General features: G+C 44.9%; 1 long non-coding RNA gene and 1 pseudogene across 1 annotated transcript; one reads left to right on the forward strand and one right to left on the reverse strand.

The window, feature by feature from the left end:
• The first annotated feature begins 2,029 nt into the window (after window positions 1–2,029).
• On the forward strand, window positions 2,030–2,460 carry LOC147956707 (uncharacterized). Its single transcript, XR_015611365.1, has 2 exons — window positions 2,030–2,134; window positions 2,219–2,460. It is a non-coding gene; the product is annotated as an uncharacterized LOC147956707 (long non-coding RNA).
• A 5,637-nt stretch (window positions 2,461–8,097) lies between these two features.
• Window positions 8,098–11,830, reverse strand: LOC125524012 (MDIS1-interacting receptor like kinase 2-like; annotated as a pseudogene).
• Between the last annotated feature and the right edge of the window lie 2,187 nt (window positions 11,831–14,017).

Raw genomic sequence — 14,017 nt, forward strand, 5'->3', positions numbered from 1 at the left:
TAATTATTGCTCTGTGTTAACCAAAGCTAATAAGCATTCATGTATGCATGCATGTATGCATATGGTATAGCAGCCTGCAGACAGAAATTGGTTCAGACAAGAAATGGTATGCTATCATCAGTGCTTTGTTAAATACTCCTATATGGTTATTTGCGATTTGTACATAAGAGTTTGAGTGGATAATCTTGCAGGGCTACCATCATAGTAGTACTGATATACTTTTCTTCATGATGCCGGCCTCTGATCAATTCGGCAGATCCATGACTTGAATTTACTCTAGTAGGAGTAGGTTTCATTCAGACAATGAACTGTACGTTAAGTCATTACCATCGGCAACCATACGTGTCAACTTGCTGATCCCCGAGGAGCGGATGGCGTGCAACACTGATTCCCGTACGTGTTCGTTATTTATCTCCATGCGGCGAGCCTCCAGGTTTTCTAGCTGGGTTCCCTTCTCCGGAGTCATTGGGGTGACGACGAATTCGAGGAGCAAGCGTTAATCCATTTCCCGTGCCACATCAGATGTATTGGGGCGGTTCAGGGTGACGAGGTGTGCGGCGATTACGACTCCCGACGTGAGTAACTTTTTTGGTGGCATATTTTTTGTCTAAGTTCTAGTGAACATGGTGTTTTAATTTGCCAGATATGTCATCTAGAGAAGCATGTGTTGTGGATTCTTCTCCAGGTTAGTGGGAAAAAAATTATATGAAACCCACCTTGATGGATAACACGTGGCATTCACAAATCATAAAGCATCTAATCTCTCCCCCAGGTGGGGGGTGGGGTAGATGCTTTATGATTTGTGAATGCCACGTGTCATCCATCAGGATGGGTCTCACCTGCTAACCCGTGAGACCTGGTCTCATAGAATTTTTTTCCAGGTTAGTGGGTCTCTATTTTAAAACCCGCTAGTATTTGCCCCTTTCTTTTTGTCCGGGCCGTTTTATTTGCCAAGTCCAGGCAGGGGGTGGGCAGGGCAATTTTTTTTTCTAACTGCAAAGGCAAATCGTGAACTAGACACGTCTGACATCATCATTGGACAAAAAATTCGACTTACACTAAAATGAAAATCAGTAGACAGTTGAATGGAAAATTCCAGAACAAAAGGACTTACTAAATCGTACCAGAGTTTTGGTGGCCGTCCGGCGATTCGCATAAGCACCTGTGGCTCCTTGTTTCATTTGTAAATCGTCCCAATCAAAACGGTGGAAATAATTATATGTGAAAGAACATGGTGGCTATTTTCCTCATCGTGCCTATCTCCATATGCTTGCACATATCTCCATCGTACTCTATGTCACTCTTCCATTAAAGCAATGCAACTATGAATTTGTCAAAAATTGGTAGACAATATCTCCCACTCACTCTGACCATATATTGTTCTTTTAATAGATAATTGTGTTGTATTTAGTACCGTATATTTGCTACTCACCAGATGATAATTCAGAAGTCATCAACCATGCAATAGAAACCACACTTCAATGCTCGGGGTGATTCAGTATTAGGAAAAGGACATATGTTTCTAAACATTCCACTTTCTGCTAATTAATTCTTGGAATTGATTCCCTTGCATAACACATAGCAAATCAAATTGACCTGCAAATTTTGGATTTATTATCATCATTAATTGGCCAGACCCAACTAAATCCAACATGTGATACTTACTCTAATCCTTGCGATCGCCCCAGTGCCTTCTCGATGACAGGTTAGTCATTCCATGCAAGAAGGAGAAACAAAATGATCCACACCACTACCATGATTTGATTTTGATTAGTAAATGCCCCCATATATAAATGAACATTATGTACTACTTGACTATAAAGCAGAAAATTTATTTCCAATATTTATAAATTAATGTTGGGGCAGATTTGCAAGGAGAATCAAATAACACATCAATAGTTCACCTCATTATTTTTCAAATCTTTAGAAATTAATGCTAGATCAGAAAATTTCTGCGACGAGACTAGAATAGGAAGAGATAAATGACTATGAGAGGAAGGAGGTGAGAAAACATCCATATAAATACAATACACATCATATGATAGACCACCAACCAGATTAAGAAGTATGGCTCGTAAGGTTTCCGTCGTTGTTGTGGCATCCATCCTCATATGGGCGCTCCTCATGTCTTGTGGTAATAAGAAGATAATGGTACCTTCTCTCCATATAAGAGTTTTGTACATTTAAATAGAATAAAACAACTTTCTTTCGTTTGCAGACGTGGTTCAAAGCACATGCCATGACTATACCAGCAAGGTCTGTTTTGGTGACTCCCGAACTTGTTCTTGGTGGTGCAAGTACAACGGTGCTAGTGATGGTCGCTGCAATAATCGTTTATGTGTGTGCACGGACTGCGGGCGGCACGTGATGGGTTCTACTTGATTAGTTCCTTTGTATCTGAAAAGTTATTTGGTGATCAGGGGTCTCGTACTCGCAGAATAAATAGTATGTTATGATGAACCGAGCATTGCTTTTATGGTTAGTGAAGGTGGTTTCACCCTTGATAATCTAGGATTGAACGCTAGGTTTGATTATGGGTGTGGGGGTCATCTTAGTGAGTTTCACCTTATTTTTGTTATGTACCCCTTTAATCATGTGCTCCCCACCACACACACACACACACACACACACACACACACAAACACACACAAATGTTTCTCAATCCCTTACCATTTATTTTGGAACGGAGGGAGTAAAATATAAGAAGTTTTGGTAGGCTAAAATTGGGTCATCTATTTTGTACTAAGTTAGTACAGAGTTGGGTCATCTATTTTGGAACGGAGGGAGTAGAACAAAGGTAGTATACTTGAACCACAATTTTATGAGTAAGCACAGTTGTTTGCACCTATCACTATCAGGAATCACATCTTAATAAATGAGACATCGGCATGTAGATGGCAAATATATTCCTGCTAGAATCGTAGGAAAAAGAGAGAAAGAGAGAGATTTTCTAGACCTGAGCAACCACATATGAAAAACAAAAGGGCTTACAAAATCGCACCTGAGTTTTGGTGGCCGTCCGATTCGCGTAAGCACATGTGGTTCTGGGACGCAGGGAGCAGAGGAGCCGAGAGAGAAAAGATGCCAGAGAGGCACCTGTGCCGGCGGCTGTGGCGGAGGTTGCCTGGTGCCTCTGGCCAGAGTTTTCTTCATGTTGCTGTCAGAAAGTGGAGTCTCAACGTGGTGGATTACGTACGCACGGAACAAACTTTATTTCAAATTCTCAACATCTGGCTGTTAAGAGTGGGAGTTTGTATACATATACATATACAATCAGAACATGATAGAGTTGTGAAGCTTACCTACTGGAGACCCCTTGATGATGGACCCGGTCAATTCATTCTGTCTCTTGAGCCCAGGGCCTGGCCCTGGATTGTAAACGCCATGCTCCAGCCTGCAGTTATCAACGAGGGTCAAGGCAAAAGGCAGTGGACAAAGATGGACAATCACAACTGATACAGACTGCAATTATGTTTGCCTGTAGCTCTGCCTCCTCTGCTTTCTAAACTCTGAATATTTGCAAGTCCCTTCCTTTTCTTTTCCTCTGTTTTATGAGCTCTGAATATTTGGTTGTAGCTTCAGAGCCGTTTCAGACGTCAGGTTGACTCCTCTCAGGGCCAGACAAATAATCTTCCTCCTTCCGACCACGGGACGGACAGAGATGATGCCGGCCTCCTCACGCTAATGGCAGCTGCTATATATCCTCTCTTTCTTTTTAACAAGGATAATACACACTAGACTGTGTGATACTCGATCTACAGCGCCAAATCTACTTCACCAAAGTCACACCAGCCAGAATGGTTCAAATCTTCAGTTATTTTCTTTTCCAAAGAATGAGTGATCGAATCAGCGAGATCGGAACGGTCATGCTTTGGACGGAACTTTCGTATGTAAATTTTTTGCGATATAAAAATAGATGGGTGGATTGCAACTGCCTCGTCTCGAGCTTGGTGTTTTCACTTTCGTCAGTCAGAGAAGTCGATAGGGCTGGGGTGTGTTCCAGGTATCAGGTTGGCATTTTAAGTAGCTGCAGCTTCTGTTGCCTCGACAGCTGGGTTGTCCTTTTTAGCCTTTGGACATTGCGCTATCAATTTCTGATGCGATAATGGTGGATTCTGAGGTGCTGGATGTGCCGTTATGGCTATGGGGACTCGTCTCCTAAAGACGATAAAGCGCTTCTCATAAGTTTGTTCTGAATGCACATTAGTTTGCTTCTCATGAATCCAGATTTGGTGGCTTTCTGCTATCCTGTGACAGTTCATCATTTATGTTTATGTTGTTGGACAATGGTTCCATGAATGTAATCAGGACATCACTTGCCGATTATGTGTGTCCTAAATTATGCGTGCTAATTGTGCATACTAATCTTAGAATGAAAATAATATAATACAATGTTGCACTTTACACCAAACACTACATTTGGTACAAAAATAATAATTTGGGGGATTGCACATGGGAATTCAGGATGGAGGTTTGTACCCCTGCTTGGTAATGGCAACTCATGGTTTTTTTTTGAAAAGGATGATATCCCCCGGCCCTCTCCATCAGAACGATGCATGCGGCCATCTTATTACAGATGAAAACACTAATACTAGAAAATAAGTTTCCCCATTCTCCTCGCATTATTTGATTTGCTGCTTGGGACTGAAGAGACGAACAAGTCTTCTCTGCTATGCAACTGAAGCTCCTGAACAACATGTTAATGGCGGACGGAGACGCTGCCTGCCCCTCTCCTCGCGTCAATGGCGGATGCTACCTTTTTTCCCTTGGATCACCGACCGGACTATTTCAGAGTTAATTCCCTCGTCCACCTGATACAAAATGAGGAAATGATGGGTCAGTCGAAAAGGACATGGAATTTTACTCACATACAGGTTGTTTGAATGGATCGTTTGAAGAACTTGACTGACATCCAGCTCCAAACAGACCCACTAGGCTGAGAAACTCTGTTGATCTCCAATGACATAAGCTGAACTTCCTCTATTTTTCTGAACTCTGAATATTTGCATGTAGTTAGCTTCATCTGCTTTTGCTCAGTATTCTGAAAATAAGAAGAGTTGGCAACAACAAATGTACTGTATGATCGAAGAGAATCAGCAACCTGGTCTGGAAGACCATCCCGTAAAGCATGTTGGTGTGCCAGCGAGTGAAGTAAACTCTGTAACAAATGGAAGTGGCGATACCTGACATAGCCAATGCAGCTGCATCTTTGACAACTGGGACCATCTCTCATTTATCCCGAGAACAACACATGCAGGCAATTGGAAACAAACACACCAATTGTTGAAGAAACCACACGAACGGAACCACCGACTGCATCCCTTGTCGCCCCATGCCTCTGTATGAGCTCCATGTGTTGGGGATGTACACGGAACGGAAGGGTATTTCTCAACAGCCCAATGGTGAAGAACGTGGTTGCAAGGCATGGTGGCGTGCCGTGGCGGCTTGGATGTGGTGGCGATGCGGCGGTCATGAAGCTGTGGTGTGGTGTGGCAGTCCCACCGATGGCGATTTTTGTTGTTGTTGTTCACCATGTTACAAAGCCTTCTCTATTGCCGAGCATATGAACTTGGCAAATCATCTGTGCCAAGTGGCAACAGCACTGCCTGTCCGCTCTGTTCCGTCTGGTCTTTTTTTTATGCCGTGTACTGGCTTTTGACACTCAGCAAATGCGTGACAAAAAAAACTCAGCAAGGAGCCCTGTGCTGGAAGTGTGTATGCCGAGTGTAACACTCGGCGAAGCCTTTGCCAAGTGTTTTTCGTTCTTATTTGGCACTAGGCTAACAATTCGATTCCGGTAATGATACGCCAGGAACTAAACAATACACATCAACTCTACAAGTCAGGTTCTAGTTACTGATGTGGCAACCAACAACATTCTACAAAACTATGAGTGTGCATAGCCAATGGGCAAGCAATACTTGCCAAAGCCAAAAGTTGACAGTGAGGACTAGCTAGCGTCAATGTCAGGCACAAAATGCCTGCATATTTTGTCATATTAAAACTAGCTTATCTTTCTAGTTTGATATGAATCATATCACTACCTGCATATTTTGTCATGCTAAAACTACCTTGTATAAATAGGAGAAAACCATCTGAAACTAGCTTGTATAAATGAGTTGTTTGATATGAATCATATCACTAGTAGAAGACCATCTGAAACCATAAACTGAGCCAATAGAAGAAATAATCTGCACTACTTGTATATATCTTCGAGCTAGAATCTAATGTTCAATGCGTACGGAACAAAAAATATGCATGATTTCTAGGCCAGTTATTCCAAAACCACATGAAATGGTGCTTCATTTTTTTTCGAAAAGGGGGATCTCCCCGGCCTCTGCATCAGAGCGATGCATACGACAAACTTATTAAACCAAATAAATAAGTTCCAACAAGGTCTCAAAGTCTCCAACTGGAAAAAGTGAAAAAAAAGCTCACACAGAGCCAAAATGGGCTAGAAACACAAACTAGCCAAATAAAGGACGGCACAACCGGCTGGCTAAAGAGAGATAGGTAAACTAATTGCCTATCCTATTACATGACCGCCATCCAAACCGGTTGAAGATATCCCGAGCTACCATCTCCCATCGGATAGACACAGTAACCAAACGCTCCCTGGCCTCCGTCGGAGTGAGTAGCGACCACGAACGGATCAACGCCGTGGCTCTGAAAATAACCTGCAAAAAATGAATGTGTGTTGTCCTGTTAAAAACCAAATCATTTCTGCAATTCCAGAGCGCCCACACCAAGGCGCAGACTCCAACACGAATATGTCGCGCTAACTCGGGCTCTACCCCATTAAGCCACGTTCCAAATAACGTGTTGACTGAACTTGGTGGAGTAATATTGAAAGCAATATGGACCGTCCGCCATAAAACTTTAGCTAGCGGGCAATCAAGAAAAAGGTGTTTGATCGTCTCATCCCGATCACAGAAACTACACCTAGTAGGTCCTGTCCAATTACGCTTTGTCAAGTTGTCCTTAGTTAAAATAACTTGTTTATGGAGAAACCACATAAACACTTTGATTTTCAAAGGGACTTTGACAGCCCAAACATGTTTGGAACTAGGAATCGAGCTTGAATTGATAACATCAACATACATTGATTTAACTGTAAACACTCCCGACCTAGTAAGCTTCCAGTGTAATTCATCGGGTTGTTGGGAAAGCTGAACGTCCATCAGTCTACTTACTAGATGTAACCATTCTTCCCAACGATTACCCACTAACGCCCTTCTGAACTGAATATTAAGGGGGACAGATTGTAATACCGTTGCAACAAAAACCTCACGTCGTTGAACAATACGATACAAAGACGGGTATTGGATGGCTAAGGGTGGCTCTCCGAGCAGTATCCTCCCAGAATCGCGTGCTGGCACCATCACCAACAATAAACTTTGTCCTATTAAACAAGGAAAGCTTTACTTTCATAAGCCCTTTCCAAAAGGGTGAATCAGTCGGTCTTACTGTCACCTGAGACAAAGTTTTGGTTTGAAGATACTTGCTACGGAGGATTTGCGCCCAAGTGGCGTCAGTCCCACTCGATAACTTCCACAACCACTTGCTGAGAAGACATCTGTTCTTAACTTCAAGATTCTCAATCCCAAGACCCCCTTGATCTTTCGGTCTACAGATGATATCCCATTTGGCTAAACGGTATTTTCTTTTTAGTTCATCACCCTGCCAAAAGAAACGCGATCGATAAAAGTCCAGTCTTTTTCTAACTCCAACTGGGACTTCGAAGAATGACAAAAGAATGACAAATGAAATGGTGCTTCATTGTACCCATCTTATTTATTGTTTATAAGCAACTACTGGAGCTTGCTGCAGCCCCAAGTGATAGGAAGCAGCTCATGGCTTGAGAATATTATAATGTCCATAAGGATCTATAAGGAGGCATCTGACACAGGATGTGAATGGATTGTTCATTAATAATTATTAAGAAATAGCAGGAGCTCTGCCTTGTATACAAATATTTATATGTAGCTAAATGCAAAACAATAGCTACAGGGCATGAGGGTAAGGAAGAAAACAAATTAACACAGAGGCTATGTAATCATAAGGAAACAAACAACAATGTGATAGCCAGATGAACATTCATGACCAGCAGGCAGGGATGACAATGCCCGTTTGGAGATAATCAAGATGATCAGTAGGTGATCGTTCAACTGTTGAGAAGACCTTGAGTACTTGTTGCATCGTTGGACGGTGTGATGGATCAGGCTCTATGCACTGGACAGCGACGATGATCACTTGAAATATCTCACTTGCGATCACAGCTCCCGTGAGTGGGAGCCGTGTGTCCAGCAAATTCCGAAGCAACGTAGTTTTGTCGACAATGGATGAAAGGAAATCACCTGGGTGATATCCCATGAACAACTCTAGAACCAGCACTCCGAAGCTGTAAATATCACACTTCTCAGTCACCCTTGTTGTGTATGCAAGCTCTGAAGAAATATCAACATTTGAGAGTCAATTTTGCTACCTATAGCATCTAAGTGCATTGATCAATAATAACTCTTCTAGTATGTTTATCTAAAAGTACCAACATAGTGATATAATTTTACCTGGGGCAAGATATCCTTTTGTCCCGGCAAGATTTGTGCAGTTTGATCCATTCACATCTAGTATTTTTGCTAGACCAAAATCCGAGATGCAAGCCTTAAATTCAAGATCAAGCAAAACATTGCTGCTCTTTATATCTCTGTTGACTATCGGCGCGAAGCAACCATGATGCATGTATGACAAAGCATGAGCAACATCCCTAACAATATTTAACCTCCTTGTCCAATCCATTTCAACTGCAGTTTCCACACAATTTAAAGATGTTGCTAAGCTCCCTCTGTCCATGTATTCATATACAAGGAATCTTCTCTGAGTTGCGGAGCAGTAACCAAATAACTTTGCAATGTTGCGATGTCGAATGTGCACCAATGAGTGTATTTCATGGTTAAATTGCTCATCGTCTTCTTCCACATGGATCTTCTTCACCGCTAATAATTCACTTGTTGGTAACTAAGCCCTATAGACAGATCCATTCCCTCCAGATCCGATGCAAAAATCATTGCTGAAATTGTTTGTGGCATCAAAAAAAATTCTTGTACACATCTTCCCCATCAAAGTTCCAGATGGCGTACATCATGGTCAGTTGTACTTCATTTGATGTTTATATCTTATTTTTCTTCCTTTTGCAATGCCATGTTACTAGTGTAATGACAAACACAAAAGATATAACAACTGGTATAATAACTAGTAAACTAGCATCAGATGTTTTCCCTCGTTTATTACTTTGAGGAAGGTCACAAGGGGGCAAAACTTTCACAACACCACACAATTTCTTATTATTCCAGAACCATTTGATTGGAGCTTCTTCGGAAAACCTAGTATGTGGCACTAACCCTTCTAATTTGTTGTATGACACATCCATGGATAGCAGACTGGTCATGCTTCGAAATGATGGTGGAATGCTGTCGTTCAGTGCATTGTGAGAAAGATTCAAGGCTTTCAAGCATACCAAAACCGCCTAACAGACTTGGAATAGATCCAACAATTGAATTGTCACTTAGATCCAACACATCTTGTAGGTTTACTAACATCCCAAGTTCGATAGGAATTGTACCATTGAGGTGATTGTGGCTCAACTTTAGAAAGTGAATCTTTAGGCAGTGCTCAATTGATCTTGGTATTTGCCCAGTTAGGTTGTTTGATGACAAATCTAGATACTCCAAGTTGTTCAGTGATCCAATTTCTTGTGGCATATTTCCCTGGAGCAAGTTACCAGAAAAGGCTCAGGTTAAACAACATCGTTGAGTTGCCGATTTCTCTCGGAATCTGTCCTTCAAGTTTGTTTGATGAAACATCAAGTATCCCCAGATGAGTTAATTTCCCTATACTTGATGGTATTACTCCAGTTATATTGTTGTTTGATGTACGTAACATAGTAAGTTTGTAGCACTCACCCCAAAGATGAGATTATCCGTCGAACAATTTATTTGAACTGACATCACTATAGAGAAGATTTGGATAAGCTCCCATCCCAGTGATATCTCCTTCAAGGTTATTTCATTCAAGTCGAACCCTTACTAGGATCTTACAACTTAGCAAGCTTGATGGTAAGGGTCCAACCAAGTTTTTGCCAGTAGCAGACAAATGTTGTAGCTGACCGTCTGGTAGTGGTAGTAGAGCAGGCAGGAGATGTTGCAAGTGTTTTTTGGTGGGCTGTGTTGGGTTGCTGCCATCCAGATTAAGGGCTCGGCAGGCCTCGGAGCGCCGACTACGATCAGTAGTTCGCACCTACGCGTCCTCGCCGCTTCGTCTGGCGAGGAGCGTGACCCTCAGCTTGGGCTCGGCGGTAGGATTGCGGTGCCGACACTGACTTGGACGACATCGCTCCAGCGCACGCGCTCAGAGCCTGATCTCCGGGTGGACATGGCAGTACGTGAGAACAATTCTAATATGGGCTTCTTTAGTTATTTGTAGGTTGTATATAAACTGAGCCCGATCTCTGGATTTACTAAGCAGTCAATACTTTCTGTCTCAGGGTCGACTGGCGAGCCCGGTCTTGTACACGGTGCTACTCCAACGCGGAACATCTTCCCTGCTTAACCGCCCTCCGGCCAACCCGCCACCCTACAGCCCGCCGGCTACCCTGCCACCATGCCGGCCTCATGCAGGTCACCGAGGAGGATGCCACAGTGGCCATGGTGAAGGTGATGCAGAGGCAGAGCAATGTGTTAATATGAGGGGGCCAATGCCCCCCCTCCCCAGCTTTGAACCAATTTTTGAAAGAAAAAAGGGGAGGGCTTACATGGGTGTAAATTGCAAAAAACCACCACAATTGATGACTTGTATAATTTACTCATTCCAGCCCTTTGCCTCAAGATTGGAAATTCATAAAAGTATCCTTCTCTTGTTTTGGAAATTCAGAAGTGTGTTTTCCCCTCTTCAACACAGCAGTCGGAGAGGTCCCACGCGCATTGGCGGTGGGGCTTAAGCCGTTACATTTTGGTACACCCAGCCATTAAATCCTCGAAACATGATGCAAGTCTAAGGTTTGGTTCAGAATGCGAATCCACTTCACACGAATTTCTTCAGTACGAATATATATTTTTCAGCGTGTGGGCTGAGTTACCAGGCAAATCACATTGGGTAGTTTCCTTTCACATTCTGGATTACTTCTGTATGAATTAATGTTCCTTTTTTCAGTAAAACTGGAAGCTATTTTTGTTTCTCTAATGCAGATATGTTGATTGGGAAGGGAAGAACAATGTGGTGACTGACACTGATTGTAACTTGGATAAGTACTACAGTCTTCTGTTTGTGTATGCACCAGGGAACATGGAACATGGTTACATAGTTAGTATTCGATCGCTAACCTCTTGGTAAGTATCATAACACTCTGTAACTCCAATTGTTCTGCAAGCAAGTGTGACAATATTCAGTCTTAACTGTCCTTCTCATCACAAAAGGCACTTGAATTTCTCAATCATGGTGGTGTTGCCTGGTCTTTTATCTCATGGTAAGACCTTGAAACTAATCCTCTCACGTCTCCTCCTCGCCCCTCGCGTCGCCCCCGCGGGCGACCCGGGGGAAAACCCTAGCCGCCACCCCTCGAGTCTCCTCCTCCTCTCCCTCTCCTCGCCGCCGTCCATAGCGCCACCGGGCGAAGCCTGGCCGGCTGGGCGGCGGCGGGGCTTCTCCCCATCCTCTCCGTCTTGGCTGGCGCGGGACAGCGGGATCCAGAGGAACGCCGGTCGAACGTGGGGTCCGGCGGCGCCGCGGGCGGGTCTCCCATCGGCGTCGTGCGCGGCGCGGCGGTGGCGACCTGCATGTCGTGAGGTGGTGGCTGCGTTGGCCTGTCGCGGGTGCCGCCGGATCCAGATCGGATCCATCGGGATCTTTTCTCCGGACTCCGTCGGCCGCTGCGGGGTGGTGATGATCGTCGCTGGCCACGTCGGATCGTTGGATTCGGCATCTGGAGATATACAAGGAGTTCTTCTCGGTCCTCCTTTCTGGTGGGTTGAGCCCCATGGCTCTTTCATCTTTGGTGGCATAGGATGGGGACCGGAGGAAACTTTGGTCGGCGTGTTCGGCCCGGCATCGGCGACGTCACTTGACGTCGTTACCCTTCCTGGAGGCGAAGCCAAGGTCCCCCCTATCCACCCCCGAACCCCTCCCGAACGAAAGTCCAAAATTCAGTCTGGATTGGGCGGCGGCGGCGTCCTGCGCGTCGTATCCTCCATGGAGGCGCCGTCTTGGGAGGAGCTGCTGTTCGGGGGAGAGATGTTGTGGATGGTGGGCTCCGAGTAGCTCCAGCAGTGGCGATGGTGTGGAGGTTGCCAGGTGATGCGGCATTGTATCTATCGTGTCATTGACGACCAGTGGGTGGCGGCATGGTGCAGCTGCATATCGACGACGGGTGCGGCTGGATGGACGAGCGCAGGGTGGTCGAGCTGTCTGGTGCCATGGTGGTGTCGACGGCAGGCCTGGCAAGGTCTGTGCGCCAGTACCTGCTCTGCAGATGGATCGGTGGAAGAAGGCGGCGGCAGCCTCAGTGAGTGCGCCGGACCGGCGTGTGACCCAGTCCTGGTATGTGGCTAGGATGGGGCATCCAACATTAGATGTTAGGATTTGGTGCGATGTCTGTCTGGTATTAGGCTCGGACATTCGGCACCACTGCATCAAGGGGGTAGGAGTAGCGACAGATGTTGCTTAGATGGTGGCTTCAGGCTTACTGATGTACTACTTTGTAAGGTCTTTTGTGCTTAATAATTAATAAAGTGGCCGTATGCATTGTCCAGATGCAGAGGCCGGGGGTGCACCCTCCTTTTCTAAAAGAAAATACAACAATGTGCATCACTGTAGATGCGTCTGCTATTAATGTCATCAAAAAAAGGGAGAGTTCTGAATCGCTTTTTCGCACATTGTCCAGCTTTTGTACATTGTTTGCAGTGGTTAATAGACTCTGATGAAGGTCTGTCTATGCTTAGAATCCATTAACATTTTCTACATTAACCAGTCCTCTGTTCCACACTTCCACTAGACCATCTCCCAATGGTCACATATTTCACACAACATGGCGAATACCACACAAACATAATATAAATAGTTATATTCATAACCTACTGGTAAGAAAGGGTGTTCAGATATCAAGATTCTCCGCTTCCTGGCTCCTACATATTTGCAAGGTCATTTTAGGCAGAAATTTTGGCCTGAAGCGAAAGCAGAATATACTTCATAAATTCATGGATTCATGAATATATAATGGTCAAGTACCAAAGTAGGCACCACAAAGAAACAGGGGAACCCCTATACTATCAATTTTAATATTGATTATATCACACTTCTTTCAATTCAACGGTAATATGCATAGGAAATGAAAGAAACAGATAAATAAGGGTGACAGCAATACTTTTGGATTTCTGGTGGCATGGAAGGATGTGCCACGGTCCTGACCCGATGTGCCCGGCGCGCACACACACATGCGCCCGGCCACGTCCGAGCCCACCATGGCTTATTGCCCAACAGTCTATTCTCGTCTCGTCACCAGGCAAAGAGTTTAGAAAACAGACCAAAGCAAAGGCTAACGATAGGCAAAGCAGAGTTTAGGAAGCAGATCAAAAGCAGAGTTTAGGAAACAGATAAAAAAAGCAGAGGTTGCAACATGAAGTATTCATAGTTTAGAAAGCTATATATGTATCAGTTATATATCAGGCGGGGGATCTCCTCTCTCACGCGTCTTCGGGTTGGGGCGGGACCCCTAGGCGCGTGGCGGCGCGGCCGATCTGGGTTCTGCGGCGCAGCGGATGGCTGCGGCAGGTGGCGGGCGGCCGGCCCGTCCTCCGACGGTGGCGGCTAGGTGCGGCGGGCGGCCCAGCCATGGATGGCGACGTGGGCTGCGGGCGTAGCGGCCGGCCTCTTTGGGCGCCGGCGGCGCCGGCTCCGGTCGGCGGCGACGGCCAGCTAGGCTGCGGTGTCGTGCATAGCGCCTTCAGATAGGCGGCGGCGGCGTGGAGGG

The sequence above is a fragment of the Triticum urartu genome, chromosome 7A (genome assembly GCF_056163025.1).
Source record: "Triticum urartu cultivar PI428250 chromosome 7A, HENAU_Tu73, whole genome shotgun sequence".
Classification (NCBI taxonomy): Eukaryota; Viridiplantae; Streptophyta; class Magnoliopsida; order Poales; family Poaceae; genus Triticum; species Triticum urartu.